Consider the following 21250-nt stretch of genomic DNA (forward strand, 5'->3'; position numbering starts at 1 on the left):
TAATAATACATTTATTTCCCAAACATATTTCCTGAAAGGTCTACACCGTAATTTAAAAATTTATCATATGAATTATAACCACTGAAAGTCAATGGATGAGCCCCTTTGACTATCCAATATTTTTCTCAAAAAGATCTGTTGCTCTCCATTGTTTTGTCTTTTTTTTTTTTTTTTTAAGATTTATTTGGAAGTCAGAGCTACAGGGGAGAGGCAGAGAGATCAATCTTCGATCTGCTGGTTCACTCCCCAAATGGCCAAAAACAGTTCAGGGATGGGTGAGGCCAAAGGCAGCTGCCAAGAGCTTCATCCGTGTCTCCCACATGGGTGCAAGAGCCTAGGTACTTCCTCCACCAGTGCCATCTTCTACTGCTTTCCTAGGTGCATTAACAGGGAGCTGGATCAGAAATGAAGCAACCAGGATGCCAGGATGCCCACACTGTAGGTGGCAGCTTTACCTGCTCCACCACAGTGCCAGCCCCTCATCTCACTGTTAACAGTATATTTGATAATCTTCATCCATTTTTGTGCATGCATGACTAAAAGCAGTCATCATCATTATTTCTGCTTCTTATAGAATCTTTTAAGTTCAAAGATGACTATAACACGGTAATGGTGTAAGTTTAATATAGCCTTTTCTATATTCCTTTGTTCTGTATTTTTAAAAAAATGATTCATTAAGTCTCTGAAAACATCATCACATGTTTTATCTAAAGAGGAATATGTGTGTTGCTATAGCGGTATTTGAAATTTTGGAATTTACAAAAATCTCCAGCCTATCTTTGTAAATACTAATAGTCTCATGTTTACTAAAAACTTATATGCATACTGTATACGTGGAAGTGATATATCCAAACATCTCAGCAAGCATGTTATAAAAAATATACTAAGCCAAAATGTGTTCAAGGCAGGCAGGCATTTAGCAGTTAGGAAGCCAGTCAGGATGCCTGCATCCCGTATCACAGCGCCTGGGTTAAAGTCCTGGTTCCCCTCCAAATCCAACTTCCTGCTATGGAAACCCTGGGAGGCAGCAGGTGATGTACTTGGGTCCCTATTACCCATGAGATAAATGTGACTTCCAGCTTCAGCTTGGCTCAGCCCTAGACACTGTGAACATTTGGAGAATGAACCAGCTAATGGGAGCTCTATGTCTCTCTGCCTCTCACATAAATAAAACAAAAAATCTGTTCAAAGTTTAAGATTCCAACAGCTTGGGAATTTTCCCAGAGCTCAAATTTACTTTGAAATCACCATTCTAAAAAGAATAGCTATATAACACTCTCCAACCTCCTAAATGGCCCCTTCTCAAACTACTTTTTTTTTTTTTAATTTTATTTATTTGAGAGGCAGAGTTACAGTCAGTCAGAGGGAGAGACACAGAGAAAAGGTCTTCCATCCATTGGTTCACTACCCAAATGGCCACATCAGCCGGAGCTGGGCCAATCCGAAGCCAGGAGCCAGGAGCCAGGAGCTCCTCTGGGTCTCCCACACAGGTACTGGGGCCCAAGCATTCAGGCCATCTACCACAGCTTTCCCAGGCCATAGCAGAGCTGGATAGGAAGAGGAATAGCTGGGATTAGAACTGGCGCCCATATAGGATGCCGATGCCAAAGGTGGAGGATTAACCTCCCACACCACAGTGCCAGCCCCATCAAACTACTTTCATGTAATCTTGCACTCCCCAAACTCCATACATTGCAACATAAGTAATCTATCTAGAAATGCAAACCTGATCATAATGCTCCTTCAATTTTTCCCCCTATATGGTATTCTGAAAAGTTTCTACCACAGAATACTCAAAGAATTTCAGCAAACACTCCTATATCTACCACCTGGATTTTACCATACTTCCCCTATCAGGTATCTATCCCTCTATTCTTAGTCAATTAATCATGATATATTATCCTTTACATATTTTGTTGGATTTGCTACTATTATACCTAGAATAAGGTACTGTTTTATAATTCTATTTTTATTTTATAATATCTTCATCAGGTTTTGGTTATCAGGGTTATAACGGCCTTCTGAAATGAGTGTTTCTTCCTTGTCTATTTTCTGAAAGTTTAAATAAAGTTGATGTTAATTCTTTAAATATCTGACAGAATTCATCAGCAAGTCCATTGTGGCCAAGAGTTTTCTTTGTGGGGAGGTTTTTAAAAGCTATTAATTCCAGAAGCCAGCGTTGTGGTGTAGTAGGTTAAGCCACTGTCTGTAAAGCCGGCATCCCATATGGGTACCAGTTCACTTCCTGGCTGTTCCACTTGCAATTTCAGCTCCCTGCTAATGCGCCTGGAAAAGCAGAGGAAGATGGTCCAAGTGCTGCCACCCATACAGGAGACCAGGAAGAAGCTCCTGGCTCAGCCCTGGCCATAGGGGCCATTTGGGGAGAGAACAAGCAGATGGAAGATCTCTCTCTCTCTCTCTACTCTGCCTTCCAAATAAATAAGTAAATCTTTTTAAAAAATTAATTCTATTTCTTTAACAAATAAAGCTTACTCAGATTTTATTCCAGGATATAACAGTTTTAGTACATTGGCATCTTCAAGAAAGTATCCTATTGTCAAATTTGTTGGCAAAAAGTTGTTTGTAATATTCCCTCATGATCCTATAAGCTCTGTAGGAATAAAGCTTTTTCATTCCTGGTATTAGTAAATTTATGGGTTTATCAATATTGCTGATCTTTTCAAAGAATCAACTTTATAATTTTGTTTATGTTTGTCTTTTTGTATTCTGTTGTCTTTATCTTCCTTCTATCCACTTGGGTTTATTGTGTTCTCACTTACTAACTTCTTAAGGTGTAACTTAGGTCATTATCATTAGATCTTTTTCCTAATAAATATGCTCAAAGCTATAAACTTCCTTGTAAACGCTGCTTTAGCTGCATCCAACAAATTTTTGTAGTAATTTATAATAAATATCTTCTTTAAAAAGTTTTAGATTGGGGCCAGTGCTGTGGCATAGTGCGTAAAGCTGCATACATACATTCGTGTAATTTGTCATAATAAACCAATAATGATACACTATTGTTAAAGTCATAATGTCCTCGGGTCGGCGCTGTGGCATAGCGGGTAAAAGCCATCCCATATGGGCACTGGTTCGTGTCCCGGCTGTTCGTGTCCAGCTCTCTGCTATGGTCTGGGAAAGCAGAGGAAGATGGTCCAAGTCCTTGGGCTCCTGCATCCATGTGGGAGACCCGGAAGAAGCTCTTGGCTCATGGCTTTTGGATTGGTGCAGCTCCGGCTGCTGTGGCCAACTGGAGAGTGAACCGGCTGATAGAAGACCTCTCTCTTTCTCTGCCTCTCCTTCTCTCTCTGTGTAACTCTGACTTTCAAATAAATAAATAAATCTTAAAAAAAAAAAAGTCATAAGTCCTCGATTTTCACCTAGAACATATTTTCTCTTTTAGTATTCCATTCGGCACACCACATTCTTTGGCTCCTCTTTGGCTGTGAGTTATCCCACACATTGTGATGTTGTATTTTCACTGTCATTCAGTTCAAAATAGTTCTAATTTCCCTTGTGATTTCTAATTTGACTCCTTGATTATTCAAAAGCTCCACTAAATTTCCAAGTATCTGTGGCTTTTCCACCAGTCTTGGTCTAATTTAATCCTATGATAGTAAAAAAACATGATTTCAATACTTAATGAATTTTTTGAGAACTGATTAACAGCCCAACATTTGGTCTATATGTATACTTGGGGGAAAAAATGTGTATTCTGCAGCTTTTGGCTGATAAATATCTACAGTGAATTTGTTAGTTACCTAACAGTTGTTAAGAATGTTACACTTTGGGGCTGGCACTGTGGCACAGTGGGTAAAGCCACTGCCTGCCAGCATTGCATATGGGCACCTGTTTGAGTCCCAGCTGCTCCACTTCTGATCCAGCTCTCTGCTATGGTCTGAGAAAGCAGATGGCCCAAGTCCTTGGCCTCTGCATCCATGTGGCTCCTGGCTTCAAATCTGCCCAGTCTCAACCATTACAGCCACTTGGGGAGTGAACCTGCAGATGGAAAATTTTTCGCTCTCTGCCTCTGCCCCTCTATAACTCTCTCTTTCAAATAAATGAATAAATAAATCTTTTAAAAAAGGTGTTACACTTTAACTACAATTGCAAATTGTCTATTTCTTCCCTTAATTGTATTCATTTGTATTCATTTTTGCTTGATGTATTTTGAAGCTCTGATATCAGGCACAAAGATCTATGACTGTTATGTCTTCCTGATGAACTGATCCTTTTATAATTACAAAATGACGACTTTAACTCTAGCAATAATCTTTATCTTGAAGTTTACTTTATTTGTTATGAATATAGCCATTCCATCTTTTTTATGCTTACTGTTAGTAAGGTATATTTCTTCCATGCACTTATTTTTAGCCATCTGTTTCTATATAAAAAAAGATTTCTCTATTTAGGGGATCTTCCATCCACTGGTTTGTTCTCCAAATGGCAACAACAGCCAGAGCTGCAGCAGGCCAAAGCCAGGAGCCATGAACTCCATCCAAGTCTCCAACATGGGTGGCAGATGTCCAAGTACTTGGGCCATTATCTGCTGCGTTTCCAGGAGCATCGGCAGGAAACTGGATTGGAAGCAGAGCAGCCAGGACTCAAACTAGCACTCCAGATGCTACAATTACAAGCAGCTTAACCTGGTGCATCACAAGGCAGGCATCTGGCCATTTATTTTATTTTATTTATTTATTTATTTTTTTGACAGGCAGAGCGGACAGTGAGAGAGAGAGACAGAGAGAAAGGTCTTCCTTTGCCGTTGGTTCACCCTCCAATGGCCGCCTCGGCCAGCACACTGCGGCCGGCGTACTGTGCTGATCCGATGGCAGGAGCCAGGTACTTATCCTGGTCTCCCATGGGGTGCAGGGCCCAAGCACTTGGGCCATCCTCCGCTGCACTCCCTGGCCACAGCAGAGAGCTGGCCTGGAAGAGGGGCAACTGGGACAGAATCCGGCGCCCCGACCGGGACTAGAACCCGCTGTGCCAGCGCCGCAAGGCGGAGGATTAGCCTAGTGAGCCGCGGCGCCGGCCTGGCCATTTATTTTTATACATTGAATCAGAGTAAGTGTTGCAGTAAATAAAATTATCTATATGGCTGGAATTGACTACCATTTTACTATTTTTATCTCCTTTGTTTTTAAAAGCTATACTGTTCCTAGGCCGGCGCCGTGGCTCAATAGGCTAATCCTCCACCTTGCGGCGCCGGCACACCGGGTTCTAGTCCCGGTCGGGGTGCCGGATTCTGTCCCGGTTGCCCCTCTTCCAGGCCAGCTCTCTGCTATGGCCAGGGAGTGCAGTGGAGGATGGCCCAGGTGCTTGGGCCCTGCACCCCATGGGAGACCAGGAAAAAGCACCTGGATCCTGGCTCCTGCCATCGGATCAGCGCGGTGCGCCGGCTGCAGCGGCGGCCATTGGAGGGTGAACCAACGGCAAAGGAAGACCTTTCTCTCTCTGTCTTTCTCTCTCACTGTCCACTCTGCCTGTCAAAAAAAAAAAAAAAAAAAAAAAAAAAAAAAAAAAAAAAAGATCAAAAGCTATACTGTTCCTGTTTTCTTTGGCATTATTCATTTTATTTTTTTTGAAAAGCAGAGAGACAGAGACAGAAGGCCACTGGTTCATTTCCCAAACTAGGTTTCAGGACAGGCCAAAGCCAGGAGCTAGGAACTCAACTCAAGTCTCCTAGGTGGGTGATCACTTGAGCCATCTCCTGCTGCCTCCTGAAGTACGTATTATTTATTCATTTACTTATTTGAGAGGTAGAGTTACAGACAGTGAGAGAGAAAAAGGTCTTCCTTCTGTTGGTTCACTCCCCAAATGCCCACAATGGCCAGAACTGTGCCAATCCAAAACCAGGAGACAGGAGCTTCTTCCTGGTCTCCCATGTGGGTGCAGGGGCCCAAGGACTTGGGCCATCCTCCACTGCCTTCCCGGGCCACAGCCGAGAGCTGGATTGGAAGAGGAGCAACCGGGACTAGAACCCAGTGCCAATATGGGATGCCAGCGCCGCAGGCAGAGGATTAACCTACTGCATCAAAGCACCGGCCCCTGAAGTGTGTATTAATAAGGTGGAATGGGAAATAGAATGGACTTCAAATCTAGGCACTGCAATATGGGATGCAGGCAGGCATCTTAATCGCTGCCCATTCCATCACTTTAATTTTACAAGCTTTTAAACACTTTATTATTTTTATTTTTTTAATTTGTACGTATCTCATAAATACATTATGAACATAATAATTCTTCTCATTGTACTCACCCTCCCACCCAATCTCCTCCCCCTCCTGTTTTATACAAGAAAGAAAAAGAAGAAAGGAAAAAAAGAACAAATGGAGTAAAAAAAAAAAACTAAGAGAACTGTTCCTCAACAGTCTATATAGGGCTGTTTTAAACTTCTTTACATCATCTTCCCCTTAGTAGTTACTGCAGAAATTACAACATACACATCCTAACCATTTACACTGTTCTTGGTGTTAACAAGGTACCACTTAAAGCAGTAAGTTACAATCATACAGCCCATCCTATGCTTCACAATATATGTTTTGTAACTATGGGATGTCATGAATCCCACATAATGAATTTTGTGTGTGTGGTTAAAAACATATTTATACTTTTTAGAAATTTAAAGGAAAAAGATCTTTTATATACAGATGTTTACCATTTCAGATCTTCACTCCTTTCTGAAAATCCAAATTTCTATCTCATATCATTTTTCTTTACCCTGAAGAACTTCCTTTAACATTTCTTGAAGTACTGATGGGCTAGCAATGAATCCTCTTGGTTCTTTTTTTAATATATATATATCTTTTTTCCTTCTAAAGATTTATTCATTTATTTGAATGGTAAAGTTACAGAGAGAGGGAGAAATCTTCCATCCACTAATTCACTCCGCAAATGACCACAATGGCTGGGGCTGGGCTAGGCCAAAGCCAGAAGCCTCCTCCAGGTCTCCTACATGGTTACAGATGCCTACACACTTGGGTCATCCTCTACTGCTTTCCCAGGGAGCTGGATCAGAAGTAGAGCAGCAGGGACTCTAACTGGTGCCCATACAGGATGATACCCGCATCACAGGTGGTAGCCCAAACTGCTATGTCACAACGTGGACCCCAAAATCTTAAAACATTTATTTCACCTTTGTTTCTGCAGGCAATTCTGTTGAATCTGGAATTATCAGATTTTCTTGCAGCCTTTAAAGATTCTCTCATCTCTTCTAGACTTCACTGTTTCTAATAATGAGCCAGTGGTGAATAAAACTGTTTCCCTGTATGTAATGTATTTTTTTTTTTAAGATTTTATTTATTCCAAAGTCAGAGAGTGGGGCTGGCGCCATGGCTCACTTGGTTAATCTTCCGCTTGTGGCACTGGCATCCCATATGGGCACCGGGTTCTAGTCCCAGTTGCTCTTCTTCCAGTCCAGCTCTCTGCTGTGGCCCGGGAGTGTGGGGACCCATGAGCTGGCCATGGGCCCACATGCTAAGGCTTAGCTTGCTGACCGTTTGCAATAGTTACTGCTGTGTGGATGTTTATGGTTTCTGTTGAGCTGTGATATCGGGACCGTTTCATAACCCCAGGCTAGAGTCAAAACAACTATGGCCTTCGGGCTTCCCATACTTCTTTTCCCACTGACCAAGGCTGAGAAAACACCAGATGGAAGCTTGTTGTTAGCACCCGAGTCGCCTGCTATGTGACCAGGAGCTTGATTGGATAAAGGTGCGTGATCACCTTTATGGTTGGACAAGGAGCGCATGTACTGTGCGTGATCAGGCACCCAACTGGAGCGCCGCCGCATGGACTGTAGCATGGACTAAGCTTGCTTACATGCTTCAACAATGTTATACTATATAAGCCGTTCGTGAAATAGTAACGGGAGCTTCCCCTTTCTTTCGGAGCTCCCCTTCCTCAAGGGTTTCTCTTTCTATTCTGTTTAAATAAAAGTCTACTGAAGACCGATCGGCTGGGAGCAGTGTCATTCCTTTGAGGGCAAGGGAGCGACACGGGAGGGCAGTGGAGGATGGCCCAGGTGCTTGGGCCCCTGCACCCTCGTGGGAGACCAGGAGGAAGCACTTGGCTCCAGGCTTCGGATCGGTACAGTGCTGGCCGTGGCGGCCATTTGGGGAGTGAACCAACAGAAGGAAGACCTTTCTCTTTGTCTCTCTCTCTCTCACTGTCTATAACTCTACCTGTCAAATAAATTAAAAAAAAAAAAAGTCAAAGAGTTACACAGAGAGAAGAGAGGCACAGAGAGAGAGAGAGTGCGCGCGTGAGAGAGAGGTTCTTCCATCCGCTGGTTCACTCCCCAAATGCCCACAACAGCCAAAGCTGCACCGATCCAAAGCCAGGAGCCAGGAGCTTCTTCTGGGTCTCCCACGTGGGTACAGGGGCCCAAGGACTTGGGCCATCTTCTACTGCTATCCCAGGCCACAGCAGAGAGCTGGATCAGAAGAGAAGCTGGGACTAGAACTGGCGCCCATATGGGATGCCAGCGCTTCAGGCCAGGGCATTAACCCGCTGTGCCATAGCACCAGCCCCGATGTGTTTTCTTTAGTTGCTTTCTAGACTCCCATTAGTGGCTTTCAGCAGTTCATCTGTGCAGGATCCAACCATAGCTTGCTTCATCTTTTGCCAAGCTTACTGAACTTGATTCATGTCTTTCATGACATTTTCAAATATCTTTTTCTTCCTCATTTTTTCTCCTCTGTCAAGGATTCCAATTATATGTGCTGGGTTTTTTTATGCTGTCCTCAGGTTATTGAGAATCTGTTTTCTTTTTCCTCCCATTCTGTTGCTCTTCACAATTAATAATTTAATTTTATCCTGCACCTCATGCATTCTTCCTTCTACCATCCTCTTCCTGCTGTTATGTTCGTACAGTGTGACTGTTTATTTCAGATATTACATTTTTCTGTCTAGAATGTTCATCTGGCATATTTTCCTTTGCTTTACTAATACATACTTATTTAAAATTCTTTCCTACATTATCCCAACATGTGAGTATTTTAGGGTTAGTCTCTGTACTTTATCTTTGAGCTTGAAATCAGGTTCCATACTAACCCATTGGTTCCTGTGTGTATTCCTCTCTAAAATATGCTTGGTTTTCATCACTCTTCTGTAATTTGGATAGTTTTATGGGATTTATGCCCAGATACGTCAGTTGTTACCTGCAGGAAAGGTCTGCCGGTAGGAGCTTACTCAGTCACGGTAAGAATTGGACTCCCACATTTATGCTTTCGAGCGTTGCTAGCCTATATGAAGGGCTCCAGGGAATCCAAGCTGATGGGATTTAGCAAAGAAGGCATATCCTTAATCCTGGGGAAGAAGTGGAGGCCTAGGTTTAGTGACAAAGAGCTGGGATCTGGGCAACTTAAATGCCAGCTGTCCTTCATGAAGTGGCTCAGCTTCCAGCTGACTTCAGTTTTATGGCACCTCCATCTAAATATACACTTCTATGCTTCCCTCAATCAGACACTGAAAAAGCCACTCCGATATATGGTTATGTTTTACAATTTAGTTCTTCACTTTTAAAAGCCCCTCAATGGTACCCAATCTTTTAAAACATAAACCAAAATATCTCAAGGCCTTACAAGACCTACTTGACATGATCTTTGCTAACATTTATACATAGACGTCAGCTACTTTCCCCACAGACCTCTGCTCCAGAGAAAATGGTATTCTCATCTACCGTACTCCCTCATCTTACGGCTTTTTCATATGCTGGTCCTTCTCCCTGGAATCTGGCCCCCTTTCATTCTGCTAACTACTCATCTATCAAATCCCAATCCAAATTGTCAATTGCCCATGGAAACACTCCCTCATCCCCCAGACTAGGCCATACTCCCTCACTGTGCACTGCTATCCTAAAATCCAGTCCTTTCTTTACAGCACTTATCACAGCTGTGACTATTTGGGAGGCAGGCAGTACAGCAACAATTCTCAACCATATCAGAACCAATTTTTCCTAACAAATTATGGAAATTTTCATTTACATATAACAATCCCCAGTGCACATATCAGCACAAAGTATTTTTCTTTAAACATATTTTACATCCTCTTTTTATTGTAAATATTTTATAAAACCTCCTTATCATTTCTGAAATGAAATTCAAAGCTACTATATACATGTAAAATTTAAAATATCAATATAGGGGCTCACATTTAGTACAGCAGTTAAGATGCTGCTTGGGATGTTCACGTCTCATATCTCAGTTTGAATCCTGACTTCAGGTCCAATTCCAGCTTCCTGATAATGTACACTTCCTGCTAACGCACAGATGGCCAAATTACTGGGATTCCTGTCACCCATGTGGAAGACCCAGATGCAGTTCCTGGCTTCAGCTTGGCCCAGTCCTGGCTGTTGCAAGCATTTGGAGAGTCAACAAGCTGATGAGAGATCTTTCTGTCTCCCTCTTTTTCTCTGCCTTTGAAATTAAAAAATAAAAAACAAAAACAGGCCGGCGCCGCGGCTCACTAGGCTAATCCTCTGCCTAGCGGCGCCAGCACACCGGGTTCTAGTCCCGGTCGGGGCGCCGGATTCTGTCCCGGTTGCCCCTCTTCCAGGCCAGCTCTCTGCTGTGGCCAAGGAGTGCAGTGGAGGATGGCCCAGGTGCTTGGGCCCTGCACCCCATGGGAGACCAGGAGAAGCACCTGGCTCCTGTCATCGGATCAGTGCGGTGCGCCAGCCGTGGTGGCCATTGGAGGGTGAACCAACGGCAAAGGAAGACCTTTCTCTCTGTCTCTCTCTCTCACTGTCCACTCTGCCTGTCAAAACAAAACAAAACAAAAAAAAACAAAACAAAACAAAACAAAAAAAAAACACTGCCATAGAGCTTAAAAAGTACTAACATAAAGTGCCATTCATAACACACACAAAAAAGTAAAACAATTTATTCTGTTTTTTTTGTTTTTTTTTGTTTTTTTTTGTTTTTTTTTGTTTTTTTTTTTTTGTTTTTTTGACAGGCAGAGCTTGCCTGGAAGAGGGGCAACTGGGACAGAATCCGGCTCCTCGACCGGGACTAGAACCCGGTGTGCCGGCGCGGCAAGGCAGAGGATTAGCCTATTGAGCCCCGGCGCCGGCCTGGAAAACAATTTATTCTGAAGATATATATTCCTCAATAAATGCTTAGGCATGTTTACGTAGAAGACATAGTCTATGAATGTGATTAACTATAAAAACAGACTGATAAACACATTTTGAAGCACCCGTTGAAGTCTCAGCTGCTCCACTTCCAATCCAGCTCCCTGCTAAGGCCCCTGGGAAGGCAGGTGGAGACCCAGATGGAGTTCTTATCTCCTGGCTTCAGCCTGGCCCAGCCTCAGTCACTGCAGCCACTTGGAGAATGAACTAGCAGGTGGAAGATCTATTTTTTTTCTCTCTCTCTCTCTCTGTCACTCTGCCTTTCAAATAAACAAACTAATTCTTTAAAAACAAAACAAACAAAAAAAAAACCACAGTTTTTTTTTAAAAAAAGATTTATTTATTTATTTGAAAGGTAGAGTTACTGAGAGGCAGAGGCAGAGAGAGCGAGCGAGCGAGTGAGAGCAAGAGTGAGAGCAAGCATCTTCCATCCACTAGTTCACTCCCCAAATGGCTGCAACAACCAGAGCTGGGTAGATCCGAAGCCAGGAGCTTCTTCCAGGTCTCCCATGCAGTTGCAGGCCCAAGTACTTGGGCCATCTTTCACTGCTTTCCCAGGCCATTAGCAAAGAGCTGGATTGCAAGTGGAAGCAACCTGGTCTTGAACCAACCTGGCAGTCATATGGGATGCTAGCACTGCATGCAGCAGCTTTAACCACTACACCACAGCACTGCACCACCCGCCCCGTACATTGTAAACACACACACACACAAAAGCATTGTGGTCTGTGATATGATTTTCCAAAATACTATAATCTACTCTTGATAATCTTTCAGAGCTAAAGAAAGCACAACTATTTTTTAAAGATTTATTTTTATTTACTTGAAAGGCAGAGTTATAGAGAATGAGAGGGGAGGGACAGAGAATATCTTCCATCCACTGGTTCATTCCCCAAATGGCTGCATTAGCCAGGGCCGGGCCAGGCTGAAGCCAGGAACCTCTGGAGCTTCATCCAGATCCCTCACATGGGTGGCAGGGGCCCAAGGACTTGGTCCATCTTCTGCTGCTTTTCCAGGCACATTAGCAGGCAGCTGGATTGGGAAGCAGAGCAACCTGGACATAAAATGGCACCCATATGGGATGCTGGTATTGCAGGCAGCAGATTAACTAACCATACCACAACACCGGACCCTACAATGTCTTGATTTACAAGAAAGCTAGGCTCCATGTAAAAAATATTGTGTTTATATGTAAAACAACTTTGTGGCCGGCGCCATGGCTTAATAGGCTAATCCTCCACCTTGCGGCGCCGGCACACCAGGTTCTAGTCCCGGTCGGGGCGCCGGATTCTGTCCCGGTTGCTCCTCTTCCAGGCCAGCTCTCTGCTGTGGCCAGGGAGTGCAGCGGAGGATGGCCCAAGTGCTTGGGCCCTGCACCCCATGGGAGACCAGGAGAAGCACCTGGCTCCTGCCTTCAGATCAGCGCGGTGCGCCGGCCGTGGCAGCCATTGGAGGGTGAACCAACGGCAAAGGAAGACCTTTCTCTCTGTCTCTCTCTCTCACTGTCCACTCTGCCTGTCAAAAGAAAACAACAACAACAACAACAACAACAACAAAAAAAAAAAAAAACAACCAACTTTGTTACTAGGCTTAGATAATTATAAACAGGCTTTTTACCTATCTGAACATCCCTTGGGAAATTAGAAAATGATATAACATTTAAATGGTCTCACCATCAAAAGTTAGAAGCACGTGAGGTAATGCATAGGTAAATCAGCTCTATCTAGCCATCCCATAACAAATACATATGTTGTACATAATATGTAATTTTTGTCAATTTAAAGATTAATTTTTTAAAAACATTATTTATTGCGAAGGCAAAGTAACAGAGAGGGAGAAACAAAAGAGAGGATTTTCCATCTTCTAATTCACTCCCCATACACCTCCAATAGCCAGGGCTGTGTCAGACCAAAGCCAGGAGCCAGGAACTCCATCCTGGTCTCCCACGTGGGTAGCATGGGCTCAAGTACTGACCATCTTCTGCTGCCCTCCCAGGCACATTAGCAGGAAGCTGGACCAGAAACAAGGCAGCTGCTGGAACTCAAGCCAGGAATCCATTTCAGGATACCAGCATCTCAAGTGGCAGCTTAACCTGCTGTGCAATAATGCCAGCTCTCTAAAAATTAATTTTTTAAAGATTTTTATTTATTTGAGAAGTAGAGTTACAGACAGAAAGAGGGAGAGACAGAGAAAGGTCTTTCAGCCACTAGTTTACTCCCCAAATGGCTGCAATGGCTGGAACTGGGCTGATCTGAAGCCTGGAGCCAAGAGCTTCCTCCGGGTCTCCCATGCAGGTGCAGGGGCCCAAGAATTTGGGCCATCCTTCACTGCTTTCCCAGGCCAAAAGCAGAGAGCTGGGTCAGAAGAGCAGCCGGGACTCTAACCAGCACCCATATGGGATGCTGGCACCACAGGCAGAGGTTTAGCCTACTATACCACAGTCGGCCCCTAAAAATTAATTTTTTAAAAACAGAAAGTGATGCAAGATGTTGAACAAGCTTTTCACTCTAAGAATTCTCTTACATCACAGGATACCCAACATTCCTGTTGTCTAATCCACTACCATGCTATCCTCTCAATCATACTGAAAACAAAAAAAAAACCATAATTTTTAGATTTCTCTGGGAGATGATCCTAAACTCACTGGTAACTACTGCATTAGGGTAACAAGACCTCAGTAACCAGACTGCCTGGTAACAGTCTGTGTGAGCTTGAGCAGATGATTTAATCTTCTGTGCCTCAGTTTCCAGATCTATAAAATAAAAACAATATAATATCCTAGCACTATTCTGAGGAATAAATTAGTAAACCCATGTAAGTAGGCATCTACTAAATATTTAATGTACTTAGTTATTAGTATAATTATTTGATGAAAACCTGTCCCAGCAGACTATAAGCTCCATGACGACTGGTCTGAATGTCTTGTTATTCATCATTTTATTTCTGTTAGCTGACAAATCATCTAACAGACTAGCTATTACTTGTAGAACAAATTAACAAAGATGTCTGGAATAGAAACAAATAATAAAAAGTGGAATATAATGTTCAACAATATTATTTTAGGTTACAGGTGGGGTGGGAACTTTTTTTCTGCCAAGGGCCATTTAGATATTTATAGCATCATTTACAGGCCATACAAAATTATCAACTTAAAAATTAGCCCACTAGGGGCCGGTGCTGTGGTGCAGCAGGTTAACACCCTGACCTGAAGTGCCGGCATCCCATATGGGTGCCGGTTGGAGACCTGGCTGCTCCACTTCCGATCCAGCTCTCTGCTATGGCCTGGGAAAGCAGTAGAAGATGGCCCAAGTCCTTGGGCCCCTATAACCGCATGGGAGACCAGGAAGAAGCACCTGGCTCCTGGCTTCGGATCAGCACAGTGCCGGCCTTAGTGGCCATTTGGGGAGTGAGCCAATTGATGGAAGACCTCTCTCTGTGTCTCTCTCTTTCACTGTCTGTAACTCTACCTGTCAAAACAAACAAACAAACAAACAAACAAAAAAAACCAGCATGATGGTTCCAGATATGAAAACTTTTTAGAACTCCAATAATTAAAAGGGTTTTTCTTTTAAAAAATTTATTTATTTATTTGAAAGGAAGAGTTACAGAGAGGGAGAGGGAGAGGCAGAAGCAGGCAGACAAGTTCCGGATGGTTCACTCCCTAAATGGCTGCAATGGCCAGGCCGAAGCCTCCAGCCAGGTTTGCCATGTGGATGCGGGAGCCTAAGCACCTGGGCTATCCTCTGCTGCCTTCCCAGGCATATTAGCAGGGAGCTAGACCAGAAGCAGCCCACCCAGGAGGTCTGACTTTCACATCTGAACTTTCAGAATGGGTAATCTCAGATTTTCACATTACAGAGATTGATCTTGGTTTACTGAGACTTTTAAAATTCTAATTTTGTTATACACTGATTACCTGTCTAAAAGGATACAAAGAAGGTACAGATAGCATAACTACTAGAGTAATAATGATTTTGCACTTAATATCAATTTACAGTTTACAAGTATGTTGGAAAAAGCAAAAAACTTGGACTTAGACAAAAGTATTTCATAAGTCTATTACCTTGAGTAAATCTTTATCTCTCCAAACTTCGAATTCCTCCTCTAGAAAAATGGGAATGTCCATCACAGACTTTTTCTTTTTCTCTTATTTTAGTTTTTAAATATTTAATTATTTACTTGAGAGGCAGAGTTAAAGAGACATCTTCCATCCACTGGTTCACTCTCCAAATGGCTGAGGCCAGAGCTGGGATGCTCTGAAGCCAGGAGCCAGGAGATTCTTCTAGGTCTCCCATGCGGGTACAGCGGCCCAAGCACTTAGGGCATCTTCTACTGCTTTCCCAGGTGCATTAGCAGGGAGCCGGATTGAAAGTGGAGCAGCCGGAATTTGAACCTGCACCCATAAGGAATGCTGGCACTGCAGGTGATGGCTTTACTAGCTAAACCACAGCGAGGGCCTCTCTCTTTTATTTTTTTGAAAGCACTTTCTTAGAGTAAGCTTTCTCTTTTCAAAGACAATCATTTGTAATTCAAATAAGTTATACTAGTCTTTCAAACTATAAAAAATAAAAAAGGACTTAAGCTAGTTTTCAAGGGAGACACACAATTTAACCAGGGACTCAGATTCATCTCCTGACCCCACTAATCACTGTCAGCATCACTGAAGCAGGTTTATGATATCGTACCTCAAGTTCTTAACTTGAATCTGATAAAGTGTTTCACTCTAGCTTCCAGGCTGTAGCCACAAGTTAAATGAATGCACCAGAAATCAAACAAATACATCTAGATAACTGACCTGGTCTTTTCAAAAAGTTATTGGGTGGGGGGGTGGAGGGGGAGGAATAAGAAAAAGAGAGGAGGGGGAAAAGGTAAGTTCAAGATTAAGGGTATTCAAGATCCAAAACAATCAAGTAAAATGTGAGGCCTTGTATTGGAAATTGGATCAAACCATTTTTAAAAAAGGAACAATTTGGAGAAATTTTAAGAGTGAGAGATGTACTTGGATCCTGTCACCCCTATAGGAGACCTGGATTGGGTTCCAAACTCATGGTTCTGGCCTGTCAAGTCCTTGCTATTCTGGGAATTTGGGGATGACCCAACAGATGAGAGATCTCTATCTCTCCATTTCTCTCTCTTTCTCTGCCTTTCAAATAAATGAAATATATTTTAGGGCCGGGATCGTCGCACAGGTTAATCCTCCGCCTGTGGCGCTGGCACCCCATATGGGTGCCAGTTCTAGCCCTGGCTGTTCCACTTCCAGTCCAGCTCTCTGCTATGGCCTGGGAAAGCAGTGGAAGATGGCCCAAGTCCTTGGGCCCCTGCACCCATGTGGGAGACCAGGAAGCAGCACCTGGCTCCTGGCTTCAAATGGGCGCAGCTCCAGCAGTTGCAGCCATTTAGGGAGTGAACCAATGGAAGGAAGATCTTTCTCTCTGTCTCTCCCTCTCACTGTCTGTAACTCTCTCAAATAAAGTAAATAAAATCTTTAAAAAAAAGAAATATATTTCAAATATATATTTGGGGGTAAAAATGTCAGGAATAAAAGTAAATGCGGGCCGGCACCGCGGCTCAATAGGCTAATCCTCCGCCTTGCGACGCTGGCATACCTGGTTCTAGTCCCGGTCGGGGCGCCAGATTCTGTCCCGGTTGCCCCTCTTCCAGGCCAGCTCTCTGCTGTGGCCAGGGAGTGCAGTGGAGGATGGTCCAAGTGCTTGGGCCCTGCACCCCATGGGAGACCAGGAGAAGTGCCTGGCTCCTGCCATCGGATCAGTGTGGTGCGCCGGCCGCAGCGGCCATTGGAGGGTGAACCAACGGCAAAGGAAGACCTTTCTCTCTGTCTCTCTCTCTCACTGTCCACTCTGCTTGTCAAAAAAATAAATAAATAAATAAATAAATAAAAAGTAAATGCAAGGGGCCGGTGCTGTGGTGTAGCGGGTAAAGCCACCGCCTGCTGTGCCGGCATCCCATATGGGTGCCAGTTCAAGACCAGGTTGCTTCCACTTCCAATTCAGCTCTCTGCTATGGCCTGGGAACGCAATGGAGGATGGCCTAAGTCCTTGGGTCCCTGCACCCACGTGGGAGACCCAGAGGAAGCTCCTGGCTCCTGGCTTCGGATCGGCACAGCTCCAGCCATTGCAGCCATCTGGGGAGTGAACCATCAGGTGGAAGACTTCTCTTTCTCTCTCTGCCTCTGCCTCTCTGTAACTCTGCCTTTCAAATAAATAAAATAAATATTTAAAAAAAGTAAATGCAGTATAGCAAAATAGTGACAGATTTTAAAATCTGAGTGACAGATTTATAGGGATTCATATACTATATTTCTACTTTTCTGGTTTTATAAAAGCTTTCATAATGAAATGTAAAATAAAAAGGCTTATAGAGAGGGGCCAGTACAGTGGCGTAGTAGGCTAAGCCACTGTCTGCAGTGCCAGCATCCTATATGGATGTCTGAGTCCCAGCTGCTCTATTTCTGGTCCAGCTCCCTATTAATGTGCCTGGGAAAGCAGTGGAAGATGGCTCAAGTGCTTGGGACTCTGTACCCACATAGGAAACCCAGAGTAGCTACAGGCTCCTGGCTTTGGACCAGTCCAGTTTCAGCCATTGTAGCCCTTTGGGGAGTGAACCCGTGGATGGAAGACCTTGCTCTCTTTCTCATCTTCTCTCTCTCTGTTACTCTGCCTCTCACAGAAATAAATCTTAAAAAAAAAGCTTATAGAAAAAATTATCCTCCTCCTACTTTTTCCCAGGCACTGCCACCTCTAGCCACACTTAACAGTTTCTTAAATATTCTGAGATTTTTTTTCAACTTTTCATTGCACTTAAAATTAACATAACATGATATTTACCATTTTTAAATATACAAGGGGTGGGCGCTGTGGCACAGGGAGTTAATCCTCTACCTGCAGCGCTGGCATATGTGTGCTGGTTCTAGTCCTGGCTACTCCTCTTCTAATTCAGCTCTCTGCTATGGCCTGGGAAAGCAGTGGAAGATGGCCCAAGCCCTTGGGCCCCTGCACTCATGTGGGAGACAGGGAGGAAGCTCCTGGCTCCTAACTTCAGATCGGCCCAGCTCTGGCTGTTGTGGCCATTTGGGAAGTGAACTGGTGGATGGAAGACCTTTCTCTCTCTGTCTCTCTCTCACTGTCTGTAACTTCTCAAGTAGATAAATAAATAAAAATCTTAATAAATAAATAAATATATGAGGGTACTTCATTAGGTTAATGCTAAAGACTTAAAAGTTTATTTTGGTGCAAAAAAAGTCTTTGAAATTTCACTGAATGTATTTCCATGAGCTTTTGGATTTCAAAAATTAACTACACCAAGATAAGTTTCTTTTAATTCCATCTTCCACTAACAGTGTAATACCATTAAATACACTTATGATGTATTTAATATACCATTCATCTCCATAAATATTTCATCTTGTAAAGCTAAGCTCTACATCTGTTAAAGAATAACACTCTATTTCTGCCTCCTCTAGTCTCCAGCAACCATCATTCTTCTCCTTTCCATCTTTATGAATTTGATTACTTTCTAAAGATATTCTATATGCAGCACTATTTTTTCTGAAAACCACAATGGTTGGAAAGTGTAACCTGTTTGGGATACCAACATTAATATATAGAGCTAACTCATTCTAAATGCGTAATTTAACCAGTCCTCTCCTGATGAACACCTGGTAACTGTTATTTCTTGACAGTCTCTTTCATATTTAAAATAACTCACACACATTCACTCTAAGGTTTCAATTAGTGATTGTGCCAGACAAAAGTTTAGTTATTTTATATAACCTGTCTGCCTGTAACTTCCCAATAAGATACTCCAACTACAAAACACACAATCTGTATACATCTCATGAGCCATTCCTGGTTCCAGAACCAGGTTCTCCAGCATCTTTGCTTCCCTGATGCAGTAACCCTTCGCACTTCACGCGCTCAAATCTAGATGTACAATAATCACCATTCAGTTTTTAATTATCTTCTTTTTAACCAAAGCAACTGGTTCTGAACCAGCCAGATCAGATTCCTTTAACCCTCGATCTCCTTCCAGGCCATTTTTAAATTCTCTTCAAAAAACCATCGCAACAAAACACCTAGTAAGAATCTCTAACTAAAGGCCCCACCATTTTCCAGATTCAAGAGTTCGAAACTGTAACACAGTTTGCTTTCCTAGCACAAGTACTGAGAATCTATAAGCTGGCATAACAGTAAAAAGATAAGCTTCCAGATCCTATTAGGTGAATTTCACTGCTTCCTCTGGCTAGATTAGCATCAACCCTCAATAAAGCACCTTCAGAATCTCAGCACTACTCTCTGTATATGCTACAAAAAGATCATCTTCCATTACACGTATTTCACAAATTTTTGGGACACACCTGAGTGTGTTTGGTGCTAAACAAACACTAGCTGAATCTGAATGGTATCTTCCACTTCACCAAACTTCAGAACGGGGCTCAAATCATTTTCAAGATTCCCCACGGGATGTGAAACAGTACCCAAGCTCTTCGTCAGAACTCAGAAGTCATTTGTGGCTTTAAAATCCAGGTATAAACCATTATAGTGCCTAAAACACTCACTCGCTAGGTAAGAGAAGAACTTCCTCGAGTAGCACGGCAGTCCCAAACTGCTAAAGGACGTGGAAATCTCAAACTTCCCAAAATGGGATTAAACTGAATGGGTGGGGGTGGGGTGGGGGGCAAAGCATTTCCCCTCCGTAATTACGTACCAAGATCAGTATTAAATATTAAACGGCACACAGTAAACACGCCATAATTAGTTGCTATTTCAAGGACAGCAGACCGAAGGGGGCAAAGAATGGAGCCAGTCACGAGAGGCCGAGGGGGATCCCCTTGCCTTTCCGCACCGGGGTCCACGATCCCCTGCCTCAGCCGGGGCCGAGGGAGGTCAGCGGCCTGCCCTTAAGGGAAGGCTTTGCAGCCACGTTCCCTTCTGGGACTAGCAGAGGAGTCGGAGCGCCTCCGCGGGAACGTGCAGCCCGCAGCCAGAAGCCCTGCCTGCCCCGCCAGCCCGCGCGGCTCCGGCAGAGGGGCCCGCCAGCCGCCTCAGCGCCGCCGCCCGCGGGCGCACAGCCCCGGCCGCGTCTCACAGCCCCGCAGCCTCGCTCAGGGGCAGACCACCAGGACCCTCGGGTTCCCACACGCTCAGCGCGGGCCGCCCCGCGGTACTCACATCCACAGACGACCCCTCTTACTCCATCAGGCCGCCGCCGGCCCGGCGAGGGAGCTCCCTGAGGCCCCGGACGGCCCCCTCAGTTTTGGGTCCGGCGGCCCGCTCCGGACCCGCTCCCCGCCGGGCACCGCCGCCGCCAGAGCGCAGGCGCACAGCGCAGCCGTCGCGCTTTTTTTTTTTTTTTTTTTTTTCCCTTTACACTCCGCCTCTCTCAATAACCTAGCTTTATTTGAACACAAGAGAGTGAACAACGGACACGGGGCAAGAGGCTTAGACAGCAAGGAGGCAGAAGGCAGGCAGGGCAGCGTGCTGAGGAGTGAGGCTGCTGAACCAGGCCCTGTGACTAGCCTCCACGGTGCCTTTTTCATTCTTTTTGCACCTTCCGGGCCTCCTCCTAGCTCCTCCGCGCTTGCTGAGCCTCCCACTTCAGACGGTGACAACTGTCGCGGGTAGATGTCCAGAGCACTCCTTATAAAACGTATTGAAGTGTAACGGAAAGTACAAAAGCTTTAGAACGGAGGGGTCCAAGTTCGACTTTTGGCCTAGCTACAAATAATGGAACTTTTGGTAAATGACAAGCTTTCTTGAAAGCCCAGTTTCTTTAGATAAAATTAGGACACTAAAGCCATCTTAAGGGCTTGCTAGGATTAAATTAGACAACATAAGTCAAAGGCCTATCGCAGAGCAAGCATTCTATCCACCAGTCTTTATTTTCGTATTCACACAGAAGTGTTTGTTATTAAACTTAGCCCTGGGGAAAGCGAAGGGCCTGATGGTTACCATCCCTCTTGAGATACCTGCATCCCACGTCAGAGTACCTGGTTTCGAGTCCTCACTCCTCTCCAATCCAATTTCCTGCTAATGTGCACCCTGAGAGGCTCAAATACTTGAGTCGCTGCCCCCCACGTGGGAGACACAGAAGAAG

The 21250-nt window shown here is 44.1% G+C and overlaps 1 protein-coding gene across 4 annotated transcripts in view; it reads right to left on the reverse strand.

The window, feature by feature from the left end:
* The window catches only part of ZNF106 (zinc finger protein 106), an 86355-nt gene extending 65861 nt beyond the window's left edge, over window positions 1–20494 (reverse strand). For 2 of the 4 annotated variants that reach the window (XR_011380873.2, XM_051822463.3), the window contains exon 1: window positions 20326–20494. The gene's annotated coding sequence lies outside the window, so the exon portion shown is untranslated. The remainder of the gene's footprint in view (window positions 1–20325) is intronic. The other 2 variants (XM_089310138.1, XM_089310139.1) reach the window with 1 other exon arrangement.
* Window positions 20495–21250: the final 756 nt, after the last annotated feature.

Source organism: Oryctolagus cuniculus, chromosome 12 (genome assembly GCF_051225735.1).
Source record: "Oryctolagus cuniculus isolate XC-2025 breed Fujian yellow rabbit chromosome 12, ASM5122573v1, whole genome shotgun sequence".
NCBI classification, from domain to species: Eukaryota; Metazoa; Chordata; class Mammalia; order Lagomorpha; family Leporidae; genus Oryctolagus; species Oryctolagus cuniculus.